This window comes from Nicotiana tabacum, chromosome 3, assembly GCF_000715075.1.
Source record: "Nicotiana tabacum cultivar K326 chromosome 3, ASM71507v2, whole genome shotgun sequence".
Classification (NCBI taxonomy): domain Eukaryota; kingdom Viridiplantae; phylum Streptophyta; class Magnoliopsida; order Solanales; family Solanaceae; genus Nicotiana; species Nicotiana tabacum.
The window spans coordinates 93,533,978-93,559,425 of record NC_134082.1 but is presented as its reverse complement, the minus strand read 5'-3'; the positions used below and the strand labels follow the sequence as shown (position 1 = coordinate 93,559,425).

The window sequence follows — 25,448 nt, the reverse complement described above, 5'->3', positions numbered from 1 at the left end:
TTAGTGGAAAATTAGGGAAGAAAGTTGGGAGATTAGGGCTTGGAATTGGAGGCTTTGATTTAGGGATTTGAAGGGTCATTTGTGGTCGGATTTTGGTGTATTTTGTATGTATGAACTCGTGAGAGTGTAAGGATTCTAGTTTTGTGAATTTTATCGGAATCCAAGACGTGGTCCCGGGGATCGGATTTGGCCAATTTTGAGATTTTTGAGTTAAATTGATAATTTTCGTATGGGTTTCATTCATTTAGTGTATATTGATGGCTATATTCTGATTTTGGTTAGATTCGGGGAATTTGGAGGCCGAATCGAGAGGCAAGGGCATCGCGGACTATAGTTTGGCTTGGCTTGAGGTAAGTAACGCTTCCAAAGTTGGTTCAAAGGGTTCGAAATTCCGAACTATGCGTTCTATGATTACTATTGAGGTGATGCAAATGCCAAGTGACGGGCGTGTGGGCGTGCACCATGAGAATTGCGGCCTAGATCATTCCATGGCACCGCTTAGTGACTCTTTCATGCTGATATCTGTGATGTAATTATATGATTAATTTATTGAGTTGCAAATCATGCTAATTATCATGTTAAGGCTTCACGCCAACACTGTTGAGACCCAAGAGGTCGTTTCTTGCTGTCATGTCATTAGCTTCATTTATATTCTATACTCAGTCATGTTCATGCATAGAATATCATGCCTCAATCTCGATTATTGCTATTTGACATATCATATCATTGTTAGGGCTAGGATCATGGCATTTTTGAGCTCGTGTGTGTGAAACTGGAGAGTCATGACTGAGTGAGGCCGAAAGCCTGATATTGAGTGACAATATGAGATCGGGATGCACGCCGCAGCGAGATATTGGTCATGCCTTCGTTGGCTTGATATAGTGTTTGGGTTAAGAGAAGCCCTCCAGAGTCTTTACACCCCTAGTGAGCGCAGTTGATGATATTGAGGGATGTATATTCCCTGGACACGGATCGTGTCTGAAGTATTGATATCCGAAGATGAATCTTCTCCATAGGGCTGGAATGGCCTTCCTCGGTACTGGATGACTGCAGTCAGTGATGTGTATACATTCCGGAATGGATCTTCTCTAGGACGAATGGCCATATATAGTACCGAGTGATTGAGCACTTGTGAGTGGAGGTATACGTAACATTGGTAATGCTATCTGTGCATTGGTACTTAGAGGTTCCTAAGCTTTATACTCTGTACTGTTTATACTATATTTAGTCACTCCTGAGAATTTACTTGAACTGCAAGCATGTCTACTTTATGTACAATTAAATGTTGGTACCTGTTGAGGTTTGGTTCGTCACTACCGCCAGTCCATTGTCTGAACTTGTTACTTACTGAGTTGGTATACTCACTGTCACACCTCCTTTTTCTACCCCGAAAGGGGTATATGGGAGTTTTCCAATTAAAGTGATAATAGTGAAATGGAATTATTTATTATTCAAATTCAGAGTCGCTACTTGGGATAATTTATGGTGTACCAAGTCATTTGTTTAAAATCCCGAATCGAGGAAGTTTGACTCTGTCTTACTATCTGCCAAACCAGAAAATAGACTAAAGAATTATGTTAATCCGGTGTCACGACCCTAAAACCGATCCGCTCGTGATGGCGCCTATTGTGAAACTAGGCCAGCCGACACAACTCCCGAGTTAACCATTTAATCAATAATAATTCGTTTTTATGCTTTTAATTAATCAAATATCTCACAATGTAGGTCTAAATGAACAGTGCAGAAATAATATACAAGCCCGACATCGGGGTGTCACAAGTCACGAGCATCTACGAAGGTCTGAATACAACAAAAAAAATCTGAAAGTGTACTGAATACAGTCTAACGAAAATAAGAGAGAGAAAAGTAGTGCTGCGAACATCGGGTAGCTACCTTGCTAAACTCCGATGACTCTGCCTCTGCGCAATCAACACTCACTACCCGGTTTAGAAATACCTAAATCTGCACATAAGGTGCAGGGAGTAATGTGAGTACTCCAACTTAGTGAGTAATAAATATAAATGAAAGCTGAGCAGTAAGAAAACACATAAACCACGTCAAAACGCTACAACAAATACATGATATTTCCAACACAGTGCAGAAATCATTTACTTCGTAAATCATGCTCAGTTTCAGTGAAAACCTTTTAAAAACAATTTTCAATAATTTCAAACGAGTGATAAAACAGTGAGTAAACATGATAGAAATGTAAACAGCCCCTCGGGCAAAACATGTACCATAAACCGCACCTCGGGCATAATATCAATAGAACCAGCCCCTCGAGCTACCTCATAATCACTCGTAATCAGCCCCTCAGGCATAACATAAATCAAGAACCGCCCCTCGGGCAATAACATGGAACAACATCTGTTATACCCTGTAAGTTTAACAACCTTGACACAACATCATTTTGAGTGGAGCATTTTTGTATAAAGTTTGAAAAATATAATTTTATATTGTTACTAATATTACTACTTTCAATTATACTCATAATATGAGAAGAGTTGGTTGGAAAGAAGGTTAACATTTTAACATTTCAAGAATTTAGCATACGAGAATTTTTACTCTTTATATGAGATTAGAAAAATTATAAGTTGAGAATATATATGTATTTTTTTACATGGATATTTTAATAAAATAATAAGTGTATGTATTTATTTTATATGGTACCACATGACCATGATAGTAAGATGTATAAAGTATGTTAAAAATAAGTAAAATTTATTATATAAAAGACAGAGTTTCGACATGTCTGTTTCATGTCATTTTTAAAAAGCTCGAGGGTATATTAGTAATTCGGTCATTTTATCTGTCAGTTCATATTACTTCAGTTACGTGGCCCATGATAGTTATAAAAAGAATGAATGAGTTACAGAGTGGTTCGCTAGGGCCACTACGGCACCGGGTGCCAGCCACGCCTCCCCAGGTTTGGGGCGTGACAACATCAGCCCCTTGGGCTATATCATATAACACACTGGGTATCCACGCTCACTGGGGGTATACAGACTCGGGGAGGGGCCCCTTACGGCCCAAGCATAATATCAAGCCATCTCGTGGCATAACAACTCAACCCCTCAGCCTTATAATCATAAATCAGTACAACACTGTTGCGGCATGTAGCCCGAAACCATAATAACCTCACAACACAGCCCTCAGCCCTACTCAGTCAGAAATCTCTAAAAGCCACTCGGGCATAGTAAAAATATGATGCTCAGCCCAAAATATCATTTAAAGTGTTAAAACAGAGTAAACATGGCTGAGTTATGAAAACAATATAATATAGCATGACTCAGTACAGATATAAAATCAAAACAATGAGGAAATAGCAGTAATAATCCCTTAGGGGTCCAAACAATTGGCATTCAACCCAAATATGACATTCAACCCAAAACATGATGATAACAAACGGTTTTCAATCAAATACGTAATAAAACAGTGATATGGGATATACTAAGTCACAATCCCCAATGGTGCACGGCTCCATGCTCGTCATCTAGCATGTGCATCACCTCAATATAGCATAACTATGTGAAATCCGGGGTTTTATACCCTCAGGACAATATTTACAATTGTTACTCACCTCAATCCGGTCCAAACTCTAGCCCGTGATGACTTTGCCTCTCGACTCGGCCTCCGAAGTCTCCAAATCTAGCCAAAAGCAGATTCATACCATCAAAATATGCTAAGGGAACAAAGCCCATTTGAAAATATCTAATTTATACCAAAAATCCCGAAATTGGCCAAACCCAGCCCCTAGTCCCACATCTCAGATTTCGATAAAAATCACAAAACTAGAATCCTTACACTCGCACGAGTTCATACATGCCAAGAACATCCAAATCGGACATCAATTGCCCATTCAAATCCCCAAAAGAATCCTCAAACTTTTATTTCCATTTTCCCCCAATTTCCACTCTAATTTCTCAAATTAAATGATGAAATTCAAGAATAAATCATGGAATTAAACCAAATATGAGTGAAGAATACTTACACCGATAGCTCCACTGAAAATCTCCTCAAATTTCACCTTCTCCCGAGCTCTCCAATGGTTTTTGCGATATTGGACTTAAACCCTCGATTTTGAACTTAAACATTCTGCCCAGATTTTTCCTTCATCGCAATCGCGGACATTTCCTCGCAATCGCGAAACATAAAAGGACTGCCCCTCATAACAACCTTACGCGATCGCAAAACATAGCCTAGCCAACTCACGCGATCACATAGAACAATGCCTTCCACTGCTTACCAGTCCACTTTCTTCTACGCGAATGCGGCCTTGCCCATGCGTTTGCAAAGCTCGACTTCTCAAACATCCGCAATCGCGAACCCCTCTACTGCGAATGCATAGAACAACTTCACCCCAGCCCCGAAATAGTCTACGCGAACGCGGTGCCCTCTACGCGATCGCAAAGAGCAAAATCCCTACAAGAAAATACCAGCAAAACTGCTACTTTCAAAACATGAAATTGATCCATTTAACCACCTGAAATTAACCCTAGGCCCTCGGAACCTCAACCAACCATTCCAACATATCCCATAACATCATTCAAACTTGTTCCAACCTTCAGAACGCTCAAACTAACATCAAAACACCAAATCATCATCGAATTCAGCTTAAGAATTCCAAAAACTTCCAAATTTTGCTTTCAATAAAAAAGTCTATCAAACCTCGTCCGAATGACCTGAAATTTTGTACACATATCACAAATGACACAACGGAACTACTCCAACTTCTAGAATTCCATTCCGACTCCTATATCGAAATCTCATCTATCAACCGGAAAACGCCAAAATTCCAATTTCGCCAACAAGCCTAAACCTTCCAAGGACCTCCAAAATACATTCCGATCACGCTCCTAAGTCCCAAATCACCTAACGGAGCTAACCAAATCATAAAAATTCCATTCCAAGATCATATACAAACAAGTCAAAACTTGGTCAAACCTTTCAAATTTTAAGCTTCAAACTGAGAACTATTCTTCCAAATCTATTCCGATTACCCTGAAAACCAAAACCAACAATTTACATAATTCATAATACATCACACGGGGCTAGTCATGCCCGAGAACTGGCGAGAAAAGTGCAATAGCACAAAACGATCGGTCGGGTCGTTACATCCTCCCCCACTTAAACATATGTTCGTCCTTGAACGTGCCCAGAGTTGTTCCAAAAACCAACCAATCACTGAATAACCTTACCATGCACATACCCGGGGGTGATCCCACGTCATCCTATCTGATATAGGTCCGATAACACAATATAACTGAAATTTTACAATCCAACCTAGCCCATAAACCTTAGAACCACATTTTCATTTCTAAAATCATCTACAAGATCAGAATCTCACATCTATACTCTGAATAAGCCCAAACAAGCTGTAACAAACCATACCCACAGACTCAAATGCCATTATGTGACATACTATATAACTCAAACACTTGTGACAATAACTTCAAATCACAACAGTTGCACACAACAACCGAATACCGATAATAATCTCTTATCAATTAAAGTCTCATTCGAACACTTTTATATACTTCCCATGATAAATGAAACACGTAGAAAGTCATAACCATTTCTCATATCAACCATTCGAGAAGCCACTCCTCCTTTGGCATGGACCATAGCAAATTTTTGAGCCGCACATCGATATTATCCTCCCAAACGCTGAAACTGAATTCGTTTGTATTTATTCCAGATCCCAACGATCTCATCTAATCCAACACAACTACTCTGGTGACATGACACATCAATACAATCTAAAGCCACAACTCGTGCAATTCGCACACCAATAAGCAACAATCCGAACGTACTCAAATCATGAAAACGACTCGAATGAAAGAGCTGTACCACAAGCTCGCCAGTACCACCACCATCACAAAACGCTGAGAACCCATCACACGTCGTAGAAATAGAACACACGAATCTAACCCGAAGGGTCATACCTCCACATAACTTTGCTGCAATGCGCGACCGTATCCAAACGCTGGTCCACATGAAACAACTCAAGTCAATATGCTCAAAATCGACAACCAAGCGCAATCTGATGTTTAGAACCAAGTAAAGCATCATAACCACAACGAAGCAATTGACATAACATTGTACAAACCCGGAAGTAAACAACCGATATGCCATCAGACGAGCAACACCCGATACTCCTCCTGCTCGAATTCCACTGAGAGACCCCAATAAAATCGCATCACATGTGCTTATAACCAACAATTACCAATGCCTCACAACATGGAAAAAGGTAACTCATAGGCCTCCCCAGATCCCTAATAAGCTCAATAACAATTGAATTAACACATCCTTCAACAATACAACTCGGAGTCAACCAAGCCGACTCGATATAGAACACACATCCATATTGGCCTACCAATGAACCTCTTATCAAGGAGTTCCTGAAGTTTTTCCTTCAACTCCTTTAACTCCGCCGGTGCCATATGATACGGTGCTCAACACCAAGTCAATACCGAAATCAACAGCCCTATGCTGCGACACGCTCGACAACAGGAAACACATCCAAAAAATCCCTCACCTCTGGAATTGAATCAATGGTAGGATTCTCTGCACTGACATCCATTATGAAGGCCAAATAAGAAAGACAACCCTTCCCAGCCATCCGCCCGGTCTTCAAAAATGAAATCACCCTACTAAAAACATAATCCGTCGAACCTCGCTGCTCAATCCGTGGCATCCCCGACATAACCAATGTCGCCATATTAGCGCAACAACCAGAATAACACAACATTGAGACAACCAGTTTATACCCAATATCACATCCAAAATCTAACATACCAAGCAACAAAGATCCACTCAGGTCTCCAAACCCCCAATAGTTTCCACACAAGACCGATATACACGGTCCATAGCCACGACCTAACTTATCTATGAGAACTCCCAGTCTCCAAATCCATACAACACACGAATCACCATATCCGATCCCAACTCCACCATCCGAATACATAACACACCTCTAACACCCAATCATCCCACGAGAGGTAGTCCTATAATTCTTCTGTGCCACCAAGTAAACTAGAATATCAGCAGTCGATCTAACAAGAGAGTGCTGCAATACTAATAAAGTATCATTAACTCAATCACATTGCCCTTTTTCTGAAACGTATACCCTCACCAAGCCACACCAATTAGTAATATCATTCCCTTAATCATTTGAAGCTGCCCATGCAGCCTAAGAATTTTATGACCTTCCATTCAGAACTAAACCGTAACCTTACTCATGCAAATCTCACTCCTACACAACATACTGCATATACCATACCATCCTAGGGTGAACATGAGAACTATATATCCATTCCGAACAACAAGCAACTACGTACTCAACTAGCTAAGAACTGTCCCATTTGATCCCATCTAGGAGAAAATCACTATACGTCCCATGCTCTTCACGCTCGTAGAAAATACGTATCTCTAACCGTGGTAGAAACCATCAAGAACTCTCTGAATCCAATTTGCACAAAACCAAATCGTCAGGATTGAATCCTTTTAACTCAACCAGCTACACAGGCCACCAAAACCCAAGAGCATTGTCACGAAACACCTGCAGAAACTCATTACCTCGTAAGCATCCAAAGAACTAATCATATCCTTACCATGCCAATCCGGCCTACTACCAAGCTATCCATTCTATCCAAGTTCCTTCTGGTTTACCTTCAACTTGATACTTCTTCTTGCTATAACACCACAATTCCTCAACCCAGACTCACTACAGGAGACCCAAGAATAAAACCACACCGTCTAAGGCTAATAAGTTGCTGAATACTCTCTTAAATATTCCCAAAAACACCATATTAAAAATACCTACCCTGAAGGGACTTCTTGCGAATCCAAAGTCATTACTTTCACCTTCTTGATACTGATATGTAGGATCCCATAATTGGTACAGAAATGCCACAAGTCTTGACACCCTCCAATGTAAACCTCAGTTTCTAGACAAACATACAACCTGAAAATCTCCAACTATTACCTGTATTATCTTGAACCCACTAGAATCATTCTCGAGAGTCATCCTCTCACTCAAACCGCAATTAGACCGATCAAACGGACCGGACTACCCGAGCTCCATTAACACCCCATCAGCGCAGAATGTAATCTCACCTTAATACAACCAAACAACTTCCAGTTCTATGCACCGTACACCCTTTACTCATAATAGCTCAAGACATTATGTGATTCTCAAACACCTATGAAGCATGACATAACCTTTACAAAAATTTCCTTTACTCGAGCCATTCTTGGTCTCATCCTTCGTAAGCCATAATTGATTCACCAGTATGCCTCAAACTGGAACCAACATAGCACATAACCGTGCAATCAACTAATCAATCACAGACTCCCCCACTTGGCTCAAAGCCATAGATCAAAACATACAATAACTCATAATGCATATACTCTATTACTGCCATAATACCACAGTGAGATTAAACTCAATCCTTTATAAGCTCGTGAAACACATACCATCTAGTACTTTAAATCTTCTGCAAATCTCGTATTCACCCTCGTGACAGCCAAGCCCACTCTCTTAGGTGACCCAAATTCAAATTGCAACACATATACTTCACTAGTAACAGAGATTTTCCAATAAACAACATAAAGGATCACGCCAATTCTGAACACTCCGCATGAGATAACCCACCTACTTCGCCTCAAACTAACATCTCTTTACACCCTTCCACCGTCATAAACATTTCGCAGTCACTTAATCTTTCTGAGTCTGAACTCATATCGCAACATGAAATTTACTTCACTCCCAACTAGAAAACATGAAAAGATTCTTCACACTCCCATAACTCAGGGCTATACATCAAATCAAGATGGAAATCAAGCACCAAATAGTTCTTACTACCCTCAAGAAGACCATTCTCGTCCCATTCAAATCATATAAACAAATCTTGCAGTAACCTCATACTCATCACATAGCTATCCAGTCATCACTCCCACTAATCGGGACACTATTGGACATACAAATCTGGAAGCACGTGCTCACACAATTAATGCCTCAATGCTCAAGCTATAGGCAAAAACCGACCACAAGTCCTCCAGACTGGCCCAACATCAATACACAGAGATCACATCTCGCTCCTCGATCAGGGAATCATAAGCCATCGATGCATATCTGATACTGAGCGCTCATGTGAACATACGAATGCATTAAAGGAATTCAAAGAGTTACATTCCAAGTTGAATCAAGGACGCACGATAAGAATTCAAGATTGTGAAGTTTTTCCTAAAGGTTCTGCATCCTCCCGAGGTTAAGTACAGACGTCTCCATACCGATCCGCGAGACTCTACTAAACCTGCTCATGACTCGTGAGACCTATGTAACCTAGGCTCTGATACCAACTTGTCACGACCCAAAATCCGAACCCGGTCGTGATGGCGCCTCTCGTGGGGACAAGGCCAGCCAACAACGAAACAATACATCTCTTTATAATTACTTAGGCTTTTAATTAATCAAATATCTCAAAATGTAAGTCTAAATGAATAGTGCGGAAATAATATACAAGCTCGACATCGGGGTGTCACAAGTCATGAGCATCTAATAAGGTCTGAATACAACAAAAAAATCTGAAAGTGTACTGAATACAGTCTAACAAAAACAAGAGGGAGAACGCCGGGTAACTACCTTGCAAAACTCCAATGACTCTGCCTCTAAGCAATCAACACCCGCTACCGGGTACAAAAATACCTGAATCTGCACAATATTTGCAGGGAGTAATGTGAGTACTCCAACTCAGTGAGTAATAAAGGTAAATGAAAGCTAAGCAGTAAGAAAACACATAAACCATGTCAAAATGCTACAGCAAATACAGGATATTTCTAACACAGTACAGAAATCATTTACTTCGTAAATCATTCTCAGTTTAAGTGAAAACCTTTTAAAAGCAATTTTCAATAATTTCAAATGATTGATAAAACAATGAGTAAACATGATAGAAATGTAAACAGCCCATCGGGCAAAACATGTACCATAAACCGCCCCTCGGGCTACCTCACAATTATTTGTAATCAGCCCCTCGGGCATAACATAAATCAAGAACCGCCCCTCGGGCATTAACATGGAACAACATTAGTCCCTCGAGCTATATAAATAACACACTGGGTACCCGCGCTCACTGGGTGTGTACAGACTACGGGAGGGGCCCCTTACGACTCAAGCACAATATCAAGCCATCTCGTGGCATATTGAATAGGCTCTCAGCCTCATATCAAGCCTCCTCATGGCATAACAACTCAGGACCTCGACCTTATAATCATAAATTAGCACAATACTACAGCGGCGTGCGGTTCGATCCCATAATATCCTCACAATACAAGCCCTCATCCCTACTTAGTCAGAAATCTCTAAAGGCCACTCTGTCACAGTAAAAATATGATGCTCAGCCGAAAATATCATTTAAAGTGTTAAAACAGAGTAAACATGGATGAGTTATTAAAATAGTATAATATAGCATGACTGAGTACATATATAAAATCAAAACAGTGAGGAAATAACAGTAATAATCCCCTAAGGATCTAAACAGTTGGCACGAGGCCCAAATACGGCGTTCAACCCAAAACATGATGATAGCAAACGGTTTTCAATCAAATACGCAGTTAAACAGTCATATGGGATAGACTAAGTCACAATCCCCAATGGTACACGGTCCCACGCTCGTCATCAAGCATGTGCGCTACCTCAATATAGCACAACGATGTGAATTTTGGGGTTTCATACCCTCAGGATAACATTTACAATCATTACTCATCTCAATCGGTCCAAACCCTAGCCCCTGATGCCTTTGCCTCTCGACTCGGCCTCTGAATGCTCCAAATCTATCCAAAAGCATATTCATACCATCAAAATATGCTAAGGGAACAAAGCCCATTCGAAAATATTCAATTTATACCAAAAATTCCGAAATTGGTCAAACCCGGCCCCGGGCCCACGTCTCGGATTCTGATAAAAATAACAAAACTAGAATCCTTACACTCACTAGTTCATACATACCAAGAACATCCAAATCGGACATATATGGCCCATTCAAATCCCCAAAAGAATCCTCAAACTTTTCTTTTATTTTCCCCCAATTTCCACTCTAATTTCTCAAATTAAATGATGAAATTCAAGACTAAATCATGGAACTAAACCAAATATGAATAAAGAATACTTACTCCAATAGCTCCACTAAAAATCTCCTCAAATTTCACCTTCTCCCGAGCTCTCCAATGGTTTTTGCGATATTGAACTTAAACCCTCGATTTTAAACTTAAACATTCTGCGCAGATTTTTCCTTCATCGTGATCGCGAATATTTTCTCGCGATCACAAAGCATAAAAGGATTACCCCTTATCTGGCTTAGTTAAATTGTTTAATTACTCATTTTAGAACCTATGTGCATTTTACCTTTTACCGCTTTTAAATAAGAAATTATCCTAAAACGAGTTATGCGTACATGTACTCATTTCATTTGGCGTGTCATGAATCATGTTACACGTACGTGTACACAATTAATCACGCTTTATTATTATTAAGACTATTTTGCCAAAGTCACGCGAACGTGTACTCCGGTTTTAATTTGGAAAAATCATAATTATGTTATGCGAATGTATACACAATCACGATAATAATTTTAAACGTGCCTAAAAGCATTTTTATGATTTTCAAAGATTATTTATAAGCCATATTCAAGTCAAATTGCCTTAATAATTCCTCCTTCCCATCATAAATATAAGAAAGGTATTACAAGAAGAAAAAGGAAAGTGGGGAGGAGAAGATATAAAAATCAGAAGTTTGCTATATTTTTAATATGTTCAGTTATAATTTATAAAATAAGTGAAATTTTGTGGGCAATGTCCAAAGATTGTGAGTATTTCCTTAGTTTCTCTGCAAGTAAAAAAACTAAGATACAAATAGCAACCAGTGTCACATAAAAATGCCGCAAGCTACAATCCCTGGTAACAACAAACAAAGAAGACCTACAATCACACTACTTATCAAAAAAATTCTAAGGGAGGTTGCATTTTAGTGATAGCTCACCAGTACAATCAAAAATTGTAGTAGCAATTTTACTTGGCAATGTTGATGATTTTTATTGAGCATTTGTGTTCAACTTGAATAGCAACAAGTTTGTCTACTGTCATTCTATATAGAAAACTCGTCAAAAAGCTAATTTCAGCAAAACCGAACTTTAATTTCACTTAAAACCCCAAACAATCCACTCATTAACAACTGTAATTTTCAAATTCCCAAAAAAACTCTTAAAACTTTTATTGAACAATATAAGACAGTAACAAATCCAAACTTAATCTTGCGAAACAAATAAATAATTAGATTGAGATATCTAAGCTCCATAAAATGTACTAGAATGTCATGCCATCGAATAATTACAAAACAATTGATTAACACAGTCAATGGATGAACAAACAGTGAAGAGGGGAAAAAAAGAGGACCTGAAGTACTTTCAATTTTTCAAAGAACCTCCTGCCCGTTTACAAAGAAACTCAGGCCGATGAAGCTAAACACGGACAGACCCGAACGGAAACCTCAACGAAACAACCTCGATATCGACCGCATCTCAGTCATGACGAACCCAAAAACGTTTAGCAGTAGATTCAGCAATCGAACAATACTTCTACAGCTCAAATGTCACTCAAATTTCAGAAAATCTTAAGTATAAGAGTGGAAGTTTGGATAGCTTTCGAATCCTCCTTTTTGTCTCTGTTTTGTTTTTTTAAAAGCTCTTTTTGAATTTCAGATCTAGACTTGATTTCTAGAAATGGTTCCAGTTCTTTATTGGCTAAAGTGAGATATGCATGAAGGAGTATTGCGTGTGTGTGTGTGTGTGGTCGTGGTGGTGGGAGGTTGGTTTCCGGCGAGCTCTGGTGAGAATGGGGAGAAGAAGAGGAAGATGTGAGGGCTCTTTCTATCTTCTTTTTGTTCCCGTCAGGTGGAAACGACTGGGTTCGATTCTCAGAAAATAGTCGCCGCTGCTTCTCTCTGTCGAAAGAGATGAGAGCTCATTTTTTAGTTTTTAGGGTTTTTTTCTTCCTTTTTGCTTCAGCTGCCGCACTGCTCTCTCAATGAGGGGTTTGGATGAAGGGTTCTTTTGGTTTTGGGAAGGGTCTTGGGCTTATGGGTTGGAGAATAAAGAAATTGGGTTTGACCAAATTTTTGGGCCAACTTTTGTCTAAGAATGGCCCTCTCTTGGACCTTCTTTTGATTTTAAAATCAAGACCATGTCCATCTTAAAATTAATTCATACTAGTTAAGTAAATAATTATAATGAAAAAATACTAAAATTATACATTGAGGTAACAAATAAAACTATTTTTGTATTTTTGAATTTTATGAAAGGTAAACAAACTGAAAGTAACAAGTTAAAATATCAATTACCTAAATAAAGAAAATATTTTTTTGTAATTTTAATTTTTGTGACAAATGAAGTAAAAGAGTCAAAACTAATTAAAATAGCAATATTAGGCCTAAACTAAATATTTAAATGCTAAAACATGTAAAATCTTGGGGAGAGTCAAAAATTACATGTCTACACTCACGTTACCCCCTGCACCTTGTGTATAGATCCAGGTGTTTCGGGCCCCGGTAGCGGTTGCTGATCATATCGGTTGGAGACTTTCCTTGGAGATTGCGAGGTAGCTGCGCAGCGACCGCAGTTCCGCCTTCTCCTTCCTTACCTTCGTTGTAGTACTTTTGTTGGATATTCTCAAACTATGTAGTCTTGTTTATTTCGAACAGTTGTAGCATTTTGCTCATGACTTAGTGATAATCGAGGTCGGGCTTGTATTTCATTCCACTGGTTTTGATTTCTATTTTTATCGTATTGGATTTCTGTTAAAAAATGTGATTTTCTTTAGTTTTTAATTGAAAAATAGAGTATTTGGAAATAAGTTGGCTGGCCTAGTTTCACGATAGGCGCCATTACGACCGGGTCAGTTTTTGGGTCATGACATGCTGGTATCAGAGCCTAGGTTACATAGGTCTCACGCGTCATGAGGGGGTTTAGTAGAGTCTCGCCGATCGGTAAGGAGACGTCTGTACTTATCCTCGGGAGGCTGCAGAACCTTTAGGAAAAACATCACATTCTTGAATGCTTGTCATGCGAATCTGTTGATTCTGGAACTAAACTTCTGGTAATCTATTCTCTCATAGATGGTGAGGACACGTGCTACTGGTTAGGATGGATGACCACCAGTACCACCAATTGGTGCCACTAGAGGCTGAAAATGCGGTCGAGGCTATGGTAGGTGCAGGGGTGTAGCCCGTACAGCAGCTAGGGCAGCATCTGCTGATCCACCCGCCGCCCCAGTTTATGATCAGGCTCCAACGGGGGATGCTCCAACAGCACCAGCTCAGACACCGACTGTGCCTATTGTTATTTTGGGTCTCTAGGAGACCTTGGCTAAGATTCTGACCATGTGCACCAGTCTTGCTCAGGTAGTCACAGTTTTTACTATAGCAACTACTTCTCAGAAGGGGGGAGGCACTCATACTCCCACCTCCTGTACACCCGAGCAGGTTTTTCAGGGATTGCAGACACCAGAGGCACCACCAACCCAGCCGATTGCGCCTGATTAGGATTTTGTGGTTCCAGTTATGCTTGATGATGAGCAGCGCCGATTGGAGAGGTTAGGTAGACTTCAACCTCCGACTTTCAGTGGTGTAGAGGGCGAGGATGCCCAGGGTTTCTTGGATAAGTGTCAGAGGATGTTGCGTACAACGGGTATTCTGGAGACTAGTGGGGTCTCATTTACTACTTTTCAGTTTTCTGGGGCTTCTTTCACTTGGTGGGAAGCTTATGAGAAGAGTAGGCCTGTTGGTGCACCACCCCTTAGTCAGCTCGGGGTGGAGGTCAGTCGGGTAGGGGTCGCCCTAGAGGGGGAGGTCGATCAGGTGGTAGTCAAGCCCGTTTCTATGCCCTCCCAACCATAATAGATGCTATTGCTTCAGATGTTGTGATTACAGGTATTATCTCAGTCTGCCACAGAGATGCCTCTGTAATATTTTATCTCGGTTCCACTTTTTCATATGTGTCATCATATTTTGCCAATTATCTAGATACGCTCGCAAGTCTCTTGTTTCATCTGTTCATGTATCTACTCTGATGGGCGATACTATTATTGTGGACTGTGTATATCGGTCGTGTGTAGTGACTATTGGGGGTTTGGATACCCGAGTGGATCTCTTGTTGCTTAGTATGGTTTATTTTGACGTGATATTGGGCATGGATTGGTTATCACCGTGTCGTGCTATTTTAGAATATCATGCTAAGACAGTGACATTGGCTATGCCGGGGTTGCCACGGATTGAGTGGTGAGGGTTGATGGATTATGTACCCAGTAGAGTGATTTCATTTTTGAAGGCCCAATGGATGCTTGGGAAGGGTTGTCTTTATTATCTGGCCTTCCTGAGGGATGTTAGTGCAGATACTCCTACCATTGATTCAATTTCGATAGTGAGGGACTTTTTGGATATGTTTCCTGCAGACCTGTCGGTCATGCCAATGGACAGGGATATTGATTTTGGTATTGATTTGGTGCCGGGCACTCAGCCCATTTCTATTCTAGCGTATTGTATGGCACCGGCGGATTGAAGGAGTTGAAGGAGCAGCTTCAATAACTCCTTGATAAGGAGTTTATTCGGCCTAGTGTGTCATCGTGGGGTGCGCCTGTTCTATTTGTGAAGAAGAAGGATGGAACTATAAGGATGTGCATTGATTACACGTAGTTGAACAAGGTCACAATCAAGAACAAGTATCCTTTGCCTCGTATTGATGATTTACCTGACCAGTTTCAGGGAGCGAGGGTGTTCTCCAAGATTGATCTCTGTTCAGGTTATCACCAGTTGAAGATTAGGGACTCGGACATTCTTAAGACAACTTTTAGGACCTAATATGGTCACTTTGAGTTCCCTGTGATGTCTTTTGGGCCGACCAATGCCCCAACAACGTTCATACATTTGATGAACAGCGTGTTTCGGCCTCATTTCGACTCGTTTGTCATTGTGTTCATTGATGATATTTTGGTCTACTCACGTAGTCAGGATGAGCATGCGTAGCATTTGATAGTTGTGTATCAGAGATTGAGGGAGGAGAAGCTTTATGCAAAGTTCTCCAAGTGTGAGTTTTGGCTCAGCTTAGTGGCTTTCTTGGGGCACGTGGTTGTTGATACCCAATTTTTTCCTGTATCTTTATAATATGCAAAATACTTTCAAAATATCATGAATATGCATATATAAGTATGTCCCAAGGTTTTAATATTTTTTCTCTTAATTTTAAAGATTTTTAAATCAATTTATTGCCTTATTTTAGCAAGAAAAACCCAATAATTGTTCCCAAAATGATCCTTTTAGTGATTCATCTATTGGATTATCATATTTGCATTAAATATAGCTAACAAAATTTTTGCATATTTTTTTATAAATTTATTTAATATTTTTAAAGCAAAATTGCATGTAATTGCGACATTAGCCTTTTTAAAGATTTAATGGTGTTTATATTATAAAATTACCTTCAGTATTTTTAATTGGATAATTATTTATTATTAATCATTTTAGTGCTTTTAATTTATTGCTGGAAATCAATTTACTATTTTTATAAAATAAATAAGGGAAATGGTTATTTAAATGATAGCCCATTTTTATTTCAATTTTGGCCAGATTTGAACCTCTAATTAATCCAATCTTAAACCCAATTACCCAGCCCAAATCCTAAATCTACCCGACCCACAACCCATTTGAATAACACGCCCGGAACCCCATTTAATCCAGGCTGTTGATCAAAATGATCAACGACCACCATTCACCCTTCCTAAATTAAAACAAACGACCCCCCAAACCCCCTTCATTTCTCTCACTCAACCGACTCTCCCTCTATCTCTCTATCTCTGTTTCTCTCTAGAACCTTCCCCTTCCCCCTCCTCTCCGATGAGTCTCATCCATCTTCTCCGGCCATCTCCTGGCCTGAATCTATGGTGGTGTCACCACCTACCAACCTTCCATGATGCATACACGCTCGTTTGTTGAGGTTTCATGGTCTGACCACGAAGAAGCTTCGTTCAAGCCTCGTTGATTCAAGTTTTATGGCCATCTCCGACCTTGCTCCAGTAAGCTATGTCTGTTTCGAGCCTGGCTTCGATTCCTCCTTCTTTGATCCAGGCCTTTCTCACCGTTTGGGTTCCTCTGAAACCCTAGCTTTTGAGATTTTTCTGATCTCTTTAGATCTATTCCAGATCCATATTTACCCTAAGTTTTTAAACGATTTCTTGATATTTCTTTCAAAGCTATATTTTCAAAACCTTTTTTTTCCGTCCTAAGGTTTCTGAGTTATTTAGAGGCTTCTCTGATTTTCTTTTTCTTTTATGTGTTTTTTACTACGTTTCTTCTACTGTGTTCTCTGTGAGTTTCTTATTAAGTTTCTTCCAATGTGTTCTTAATTAGTTTTTTCTACCATGTTTCTTTATATGTTTCTCCTATTGTGTTTTGATTATTCTTCTTCTACTATGTTTCTTATTAGCTTCTTCTACTATGTTTCTTTGATCTCTTCTACTATAATTCACATGTTACTCTTTTACTATGTTTCTCATGAGTTTCCGTTACTGAAAAAGCATGTCGAAGGCCCCAGTTCCTTTCTGAGATCTTTGAACCTGTTTTCGACTAGTATCTTCTTCTTACTTGTCCTCTCATCTCGGCACTCGATTGATGGTAAAACCCTAGATTTTGGGGTTCATCCGAGTTTGAGAACATTGGCTATGTGATATGTTTGTTCTTCATCTTTAAAACCATCTGATTTCAGAAACCCTAACTATTTTGAGTTTCTGGTCTCTTTAAGCAATTCTGATTTTCCACTGAACTCTTCTAAGGTCTTTTACACTGGACCTTTTGTATTCTATTTGATGCTACTTCTCTTCTACATCGCTAACCTATGTGACTACCATTCCCCTGTAGTCTATTATCTACTGATTCTGCAATGACACATCATTTTCTTTCAGCTTAGCATGTTTGTATGCTCTTTAATGTGCTGAACTTCCCTTTAAAATGGCTTTCAAATTTGTGATTAGTTCAGACTTCCTTCTGTACAGGCTTGATTGATTTCTTTCCTTGTTGGATGATTTCCCTGTGTCTCGACTTAAGTTAAAACTTTTCTCACCTTTTCTGACTTGGTTCACTCATGGACCAATGATTACAAATCTCTGATCTTTGATTTAATGGCTACTAATTGATTTTTCTTACCTTATTTATGTAACCGTGTATTTCAAAATTCTGCCCTTAAGTAACTTCTTATGTATTTACCCCTAATTGCATGCTTCGCACAAGATATTTATTTGATTCCTTCCCTTATATAGTTTTCCCGTTTGAATCTGAGTTCCTTAATTAAGGGAAATCTTGTATTGATTAAATTTTAGTTGATACCCCAGTACCTTAATTGTTTTCTTACCTTATTTCTGCCTATTTTTCACACTATAAATACACTACTCTTTCATTAGCACAAGAATCGATCCCTCAGTCATAGTTTTCTTCTGAAACTACACTTACACACAATAGTATTCTCTTTTATTTGCTTGCATCGTGGCCTGTTTACAAGACCTACTGCTTTTCTCTACCTGTTTCTTTGAAACTGGTATGTTCTTATTTAAGCTTTAGCACCACGACAATGTGTTTATTTATTGCTTTTGTATCCATGAATATTCAAATGCATATAGAAGGCATGTCTATAGGGAATTCTGAATGCCCATTTTCATATAGAAATCATGATCGTAGGTCTGCTACTCTCGTCTAGAAATCATGCCTATAAGTTAATCTGAATTCTGCATATGCATATAGAAAATATGCCTATAGGTCTTTCTGAATCTTGTATATCCATTTTCTCATATAGAAATCATGTTCATATGTCTTAAACAAATTTCTGCACCTAAATACCATGCTCATAGGACTTAAACATTCAATTGCACTTGGGCATCATGTCTTAAATAGAATTCAGCATCTAGATATCATGTTCATAGGTTTAAAATGAGTCTTCTGCATTTTTATACTACGTCTTCAAGGTTTTAAATCAGTAACGCCTAGAAAGCATGCCTATAGGAGTTTTTAATTGAATCTGATACACCTCACTTAATGTCAGATATAAAATCAGTAATAACGAGTATCATCGGTTTCAAAGACTATAAATTTCGTTAAAGTGCGCTTTCTTTTCATAATCTGACTTCCCTTTTTTACCAGCATGTACTCAGTTTATTTTTTGAGACCTTATTATTTCATGGCTTTCCTGAATTCAATAGATACCATGCCTATAGGATCCTTGTCCGACACTTAGGCATGCCTTAGGATAAAAGTAAAAACTAAATCTGTGTTATTATCTACAACCAGCAGGCAGGCCTGATTCAGGTTTCTTATCTGAAATATGTAATAAATAAGACTGCCTCAACCTCTAAGTTGTTTCACATTCAGTATTTAATCAGACCATAAACAGTATGTGAAAGTCATGCTAGTTATCTGCTTTCTTTGTTCGAGGGGGTATATCTGAGCCGTTTACTTGTTATGTGCTTTCCCCAACTTGGTATGCATGTTTTTGTATGTCGCCTTAGAATTTTGCCTTCGAAACTAAAAATAAGCCTAATATCCCTCCCTATTAGGATTAGTAGTCCTAAATGCCTCTGGACTGATAGGATTGGGACGGGTAATAGCATGCAATAAGTAATCGAGACCATTTTGCGCTTTAATACCTCAACGGGGTGGGAAAGAGTAGATATGGATATGATGACCACGCAAGAACGTCTCGTGTAGCCCCTCAGTGAGGAGTGATTACCAGATGTTGTGTGGGGTGATCCATATTATTAATAAACATAGGGCCCCCTTTTTCCCTTTTGTTTCTTTGTTTCTTCTAAAGATTACAAATTATTTCTTTTAAGAAAATTAGCTTCCTTTTAATTCTTTCCAATTTTGTTTATAATCATTATGTGAAAATCCTCTCTTATTTGAAGTTTTATTCGCCTACATGTTATTTGCACCTAAATTCACAACAATAGTCTGGCCGGGAACCACGCTAGTGGATTCTGAGGGGTGCCTAACACCTTCCCCTTACAATAATTTCAAGCCCTTACCCAATCTCTGGTTACTCGAATCAAACCTTCTTGGTGTCCTGATGCACCTTAATCATTAGGTGGCGACTCTTCAAATGCAAACTTAAATTCCCAAAAGGGAATGAGTTGTCCTCCCAAATGTAATAAACCCGATTCCTCGAGGAAAAAGGGGGCGCGACAGCGTGGAGACTCTGTTGGGGATTCTTAGGCTTTTACCATTTCAGACAATTATTGTGAATTTATGCTTCTTTATGTGCAATTATCTGTTTATTTCTTTCAAACATTCAATTTTTCTTTTCGATTGCAAAACTGACTTGTCTTTTTGTTTCTTTCCCGTATTACTTTCCTTTACCTCTTTCCTTCACTACCGCTTTAAATTATGAAAAAAAACTATTGTATTTACTGCTTTTCTAACGTGCAAATACGTGACAACCTGCTTTAATTGTTGCATAATCATGCTCAATATCATATTCCACCCGTGCCAAACAAAATACCATAGCAACGCCTATAATGAGTGGTTGCGCTCTTCCGATATTATCACCCCTTTAAATCCGGAAATGGCGTATTTGTGGTAAAACCAGTCGATCAACGGTGTAGTCGACGATTTCGTGCCTCTTCCCCTTGAGTTGTCTGCTCAAAGGTACCGGTCTAAAACCCCATAGAAACCTTACTCTGTTTAACTGTGCATGCATCATGGTCAAACCTAGCCGAGTTAGTTATGTTGTCTGCATAATGACTCTTTAAGATAGCCTTGTCCAAAGTCCACTGGTTTTCCCTAAAACCCAAATGAACATCCCTATGTTCTGTGCATTTATTTGGAGAACTAAATGCTTCATGCTAATTGTTGATATTAAATAGTCGAGTCTGGAAGGGGTATGGTCTTAACCCTTTTGTTTTGCAGAAAATGAAGAACAAGGTCCCTAGTTTCAGAATGGTTAGCATGCCCCCACTCTTGCTAGACTAGTGGAGGAGTCTTCCATCAGATGACCAAATCAATAAGTGGAAAGAGAGGGCCGCCAGAACTAGCGAAAAGTTGGAATATCTAGAATACAGTCTGCTGGAGAGAGTCACCGACTGCCAGAACGCTCAGGGAAACGAAGGAGAACACCTAGCCAAGGCATTTTTAATGGTGAACCTATGCGAACTAGAGGATTTGATCAACGAGAGCATTCAACCTGAGGAAGGTCCTTCTGGGACCAAATAGATAGGAGTTTATCTTTTCACTTTATGAATGTAATAAGGCCAATGACCATTAGTTCATTTCATTTCCTGTTTATTTAGTGTCAATTTGGGATTCATCTATTTTTATCAATAAAATGAGGCATTTAGCATTTTAAGTTCTCCAAAACATTTTCTCTCTAGGCCTACCTCGGGCACAAAGAGATCCCCAAGTTAGGACACGATTTACATTCTTGCACTATGTGTTTAAATATCGCAACATTTTCTTATAATCCTCACTAACTTGTTACCTTTTTGTTTTATTCCCCTCCCCAAAGGTTAGTTCGTGCACTCTGGCAACATCATCTTATTCAACGAGATCTAGGGGTCCTCTACCCACTCCTTCTCTTAGTCCTATCAGAAACAAGAACAAAGGGAAGATGGAATATTTGAACAATGCCAGAAAGGATAGTTCAACTGAACGGGTCATGGTCACTCATGGTACTCAGGTTTCCAAGGAAAGTGCATCCCAGCTTGAACAAAATCTGTAGAGATTCCAAGAAGAACTTGATCATGTTCGGAATCTGGTGAATCTGTCATTTTACCTCACCACTCCCGACATTAATTTCCAAAATGCTCAGAACCCACACCTCCACAAAATATCCCAAAGCCACGAAACCATCCCGCTCCTCACCACCACTGCAGCACTTGCCACACCTCCAACAGTACTCCACTGCTCATCCCAGAACCTTAGAACTCCACAAATGGCCACTTTCACACCCATCATAACACCTCCATCTACATGGAGACCTTGCCACACTCCACCCAACCCATCTCAAGCACACCCGAGTCTGATGATAAAGACTCACTCATCAAGAATCTAGTTGAAGAACTTAAGAAATTGACCATCAGGATCCAGGGCGTCGAAGGAAATAAGAGGATTGAAGGGTTGAACTATGAAGATCTCTGCATATAGCCCTATGTTGAACTGCCCGAGGGGTACAAACCTCCGATGTTCGAAATGTTTGATGGTACAGGAGATCCAAGGGTCCATCTGAGAACATACTGTGACAAGCTGGTTGGAGTAGGGAAATATGAAAGAATCCACATGAAGCTTTTCATGAGAAGCTTAAAAGGAAATGCTTTGTCTTGGTACATCAGCCAGGATCCAAAGAAATGGTCAAACTGGGTAAGCATGGTGTCCGACTTTATGGACAGGTTCAGGTTCAACACGGAGAATGTGCCGGATGTGTTCTATATTCAGAATTTAAAGAAGAAGCCTACAGAAACATCTCACGAGTATGCCACTCACTAGAGATCAGAAGCTGCTAAGGTCAGGCCTGCTTTAGAGGAGGAACAAATGAACAAGTTTTTCGTCTGAGCTCAGGACCCGCAATATTATGAAAGGTTGATGTTGATTGAAAGCCATAAATTTTCTGATATCATCAAGTTGGGCGAAAGGATCGAAGAAGGCATCAAGAGTGGTATGGTTACAAACTTTGAAGCCTTGCAGGCTACCAATAAGGCCTTACAGTCTGGTGGTGTGTCCAAGAAAAGGGACATAAGTGCCGTAATGGTTGCACAATGAACTAAATCCCCTATCAAATACCAAACCTATCCAATGCCTCCACTCACATATCAGCCTACTCTAAACTACCAAGCACCCTCACCCTCTTACCAAACTCTACCATCCACTTATCAATCACCTCCACCTCCCACATATCAACCTACTTCACCCAGATATTACCAACCCGCACATGTTTACCAAGCCTACAATGCTCAGCCAAATTTTGACCGCAGACCTCCTAAACAATATACACCTATTGTCGAACCCATTGACCAGTTGTACGAGAGGCTCAAAGCTGTTGGTTATGTCACCCCTATCCCTGCTATAACTCCCGAGAACCCTTCTAAGTGGGTTAATCTAAACAAATCATGTGCATACCATTCCAGCATGAAAGGACACACCATCGGTGAATGTCGCTCCCTGAAAGACAAGATCCAAGCTCTAATTGACAACAAAATTATTGCGGTAAAGGAACCTGCTCCAAATGTCCGCAATAACCCTCTGCCAGACCATAAGAGTGGAGACGCTCACTTTAAATAGAGGATGATTGGGACCCGAAGGGATCGATAAGTTTGATCACAGAAGGCGATGATCCAAAGGAGCCAATAGTCACCCTTAATTCGATTGTAGTCCAGATTCAGCCTTCTGGGGACGTCGAGGTAGATATGTCTATGCCACTTGAGTTTGAAGCACCATCCTCTACAAAGATGCCAACGCTGATTGAGGTAGAATATATGTCACCAACAAATGCACCTACACCATTCGAAGTTGCAGTTTTACCACCTAAGGATCATGCTCCATTCGGGGTGAAGATAACCACGCCGATCCTAGTAGCAATGTCAGCCGTGACGCCATTCCACACAAAAGCTATACGATGGGACTATACAGCTGAGGCAAGGAGGAAAGGCAAGGTTAGGTTCGAGCAAACTGCTGTCGCACAGGGTATGATAAGAACTAGTAGGGTCTATACCCCGGAACACCTAGCTGAGTCAAGCAAACAGGCCTCCAATCGGTCGCCCATCATTGAGACAAATCCAGAAGATCTTTGGAGAAAGATACAAGCCAAGTAATACTCGGTCATCGACTAGCTGACAAAACACCGGCGCAGATCTCCATACTTGCTTTGCTACAAAAATTCTGAGGCACACAAGAATGCTCTGTTAAAGGTACTAAGTGAGGCATATATACCAAGCAACATCACCAAAAGAGAGATGGCAAACATGGTAGGGCAAGTATTGGAAAGTCACAAGATCACTTTTCATGAAGATGAGCTGCCACCAGAAGGGTTGAGTCACAACAAGGCGTTGCATATCACCGTGCAATGCGAAGATTATTTTATCACTAGAGTCCTGATTGATGGATGGTCCAGCCTTAACATTTGTCCGTTGGTAACTCTTAGGACATTGGGAAAGGGGATGCATGAGATCAAGGACGGGTCCATCAACGTCAAAACTTTCAACGATTCCCAAAGGTTAACCATTGGTAAAATCAGCCTGTGTTTGGAAATGGGGCCTACTGGGTTCAATGTTGATTTTCAAGTAATAGACGTGCCAACATCTTACAATTTCTTGTTGGGACGACAGTGAATTCATGCCGCTGGGGCCGTAGCATCAACACTACATCAGGCGGTGAAATTTGAGTGGAACCACCAAGAGGTGATCATTCACGGCAACGGTAGCAATCTTATATACAGTCTCCAGACCATCCTAGCAATCAGAGGCAGAAGAAAGATAGGCGGGGAGACCTATCACCACATCGAGCGAGTCAACGCTGTCGACAAGGACAAATGGTGGGACAATAAAATTGAAAGCATATTTAACTAGAGCGGATACGAACCTGGCAAGGGACTTGGCAAGAACCTCCAAGGAATCGCTAAGCCTATCAAACTAAAGAAACATGGCACCACCTTTGGTCTGGGATATGAGTACACTTGGGAGGAATTCAACAACTGGTCGCCACTATGGCGCGGTCCTTACTATCCACTGGAGTAGTCGATACCACATTTTAAGCAGACTTTCCAGCCAGCCAGTGTTATCCATGGGTCAAAAGAAGAGGAAGCACTTACAGCAGTAAGGAATTTGTTCCTGGAAGATAATGATATGGATTGTTGTGTTGTTTTCGAGGAGGAGGGAGAGGAAGAGCCCTTCCATACAGGCAGTAAGCAGAGGAGCATGCCTCAATAACTGGACCATCAGAACCACCAAAGACTGAGAAGATACAACCTAAAACTGAATCCTGCGAAGTGCGCATTTGGGGTTCCTACCAGAAAACTACTTGGGTTCATTGTAAGTCGCCGAGGAATAGAAATGGATCCATCAAAGGTCAAAGCTATTCAAGAGTTGCCACCGCCAAAGAACAAGAAGGACGTGATGAGTTTCTTGGGGAGACTTAACTATATCAGCCAGTTCATAGCACAATCTACACTTATTTGTGAGCCAATCTTTAAGATGTTGAAGAAGGAGACCGCTACCAAATGGACTGATGAATCCAAAAATCCTTCGACAGAATCAAGGAGTACCTATCAACACCACCAGTCTTGATCCTACCCAAGCCAGGTAGGCCTCTATTACTCTACTTCGCAGTATTGGATAGAGCATTCGGTTGTGTTATGGGGCAACATGATGAAACG

General features: G+C 40.1%; 1 long non-coding RNA gene across 2 annotated transcripts; it reads right to left on the bottom strand.

The window, feature by feature from the left end:
- Window positions 1-1,687: 1,687 nt before the first annotated feature.
- LOC107776017 (uncharacterized) lies at window positions 1,688-13,131 on the bottom strand. 2 transcript variants are annotated; one of them, XR_012707660.1, is made up of 4 exons: window positions 12,454-13,117; window positions 9,647-9,715; window positions 3,581-3,648; window positions 1,688-1,962 (listed from the first exon to the last, which is right to left on the bottom strand). It is a non-coding gene; the product is annotated as an uncharacterized LOC107776017 (long non-coding RNA). The 2 variants fall into 2 exon arrangements; XR_001645856.2 differs by lacking the exons at window positions 1,688-1,962; window positions 3,581-3,648 and having other exon boundaries at window positions 9,490-9,715; window positions 12,454-13,131.
- Between the last annotated feature and the right edge of the window lie 12,317 nt (window positions 13,132-25,448).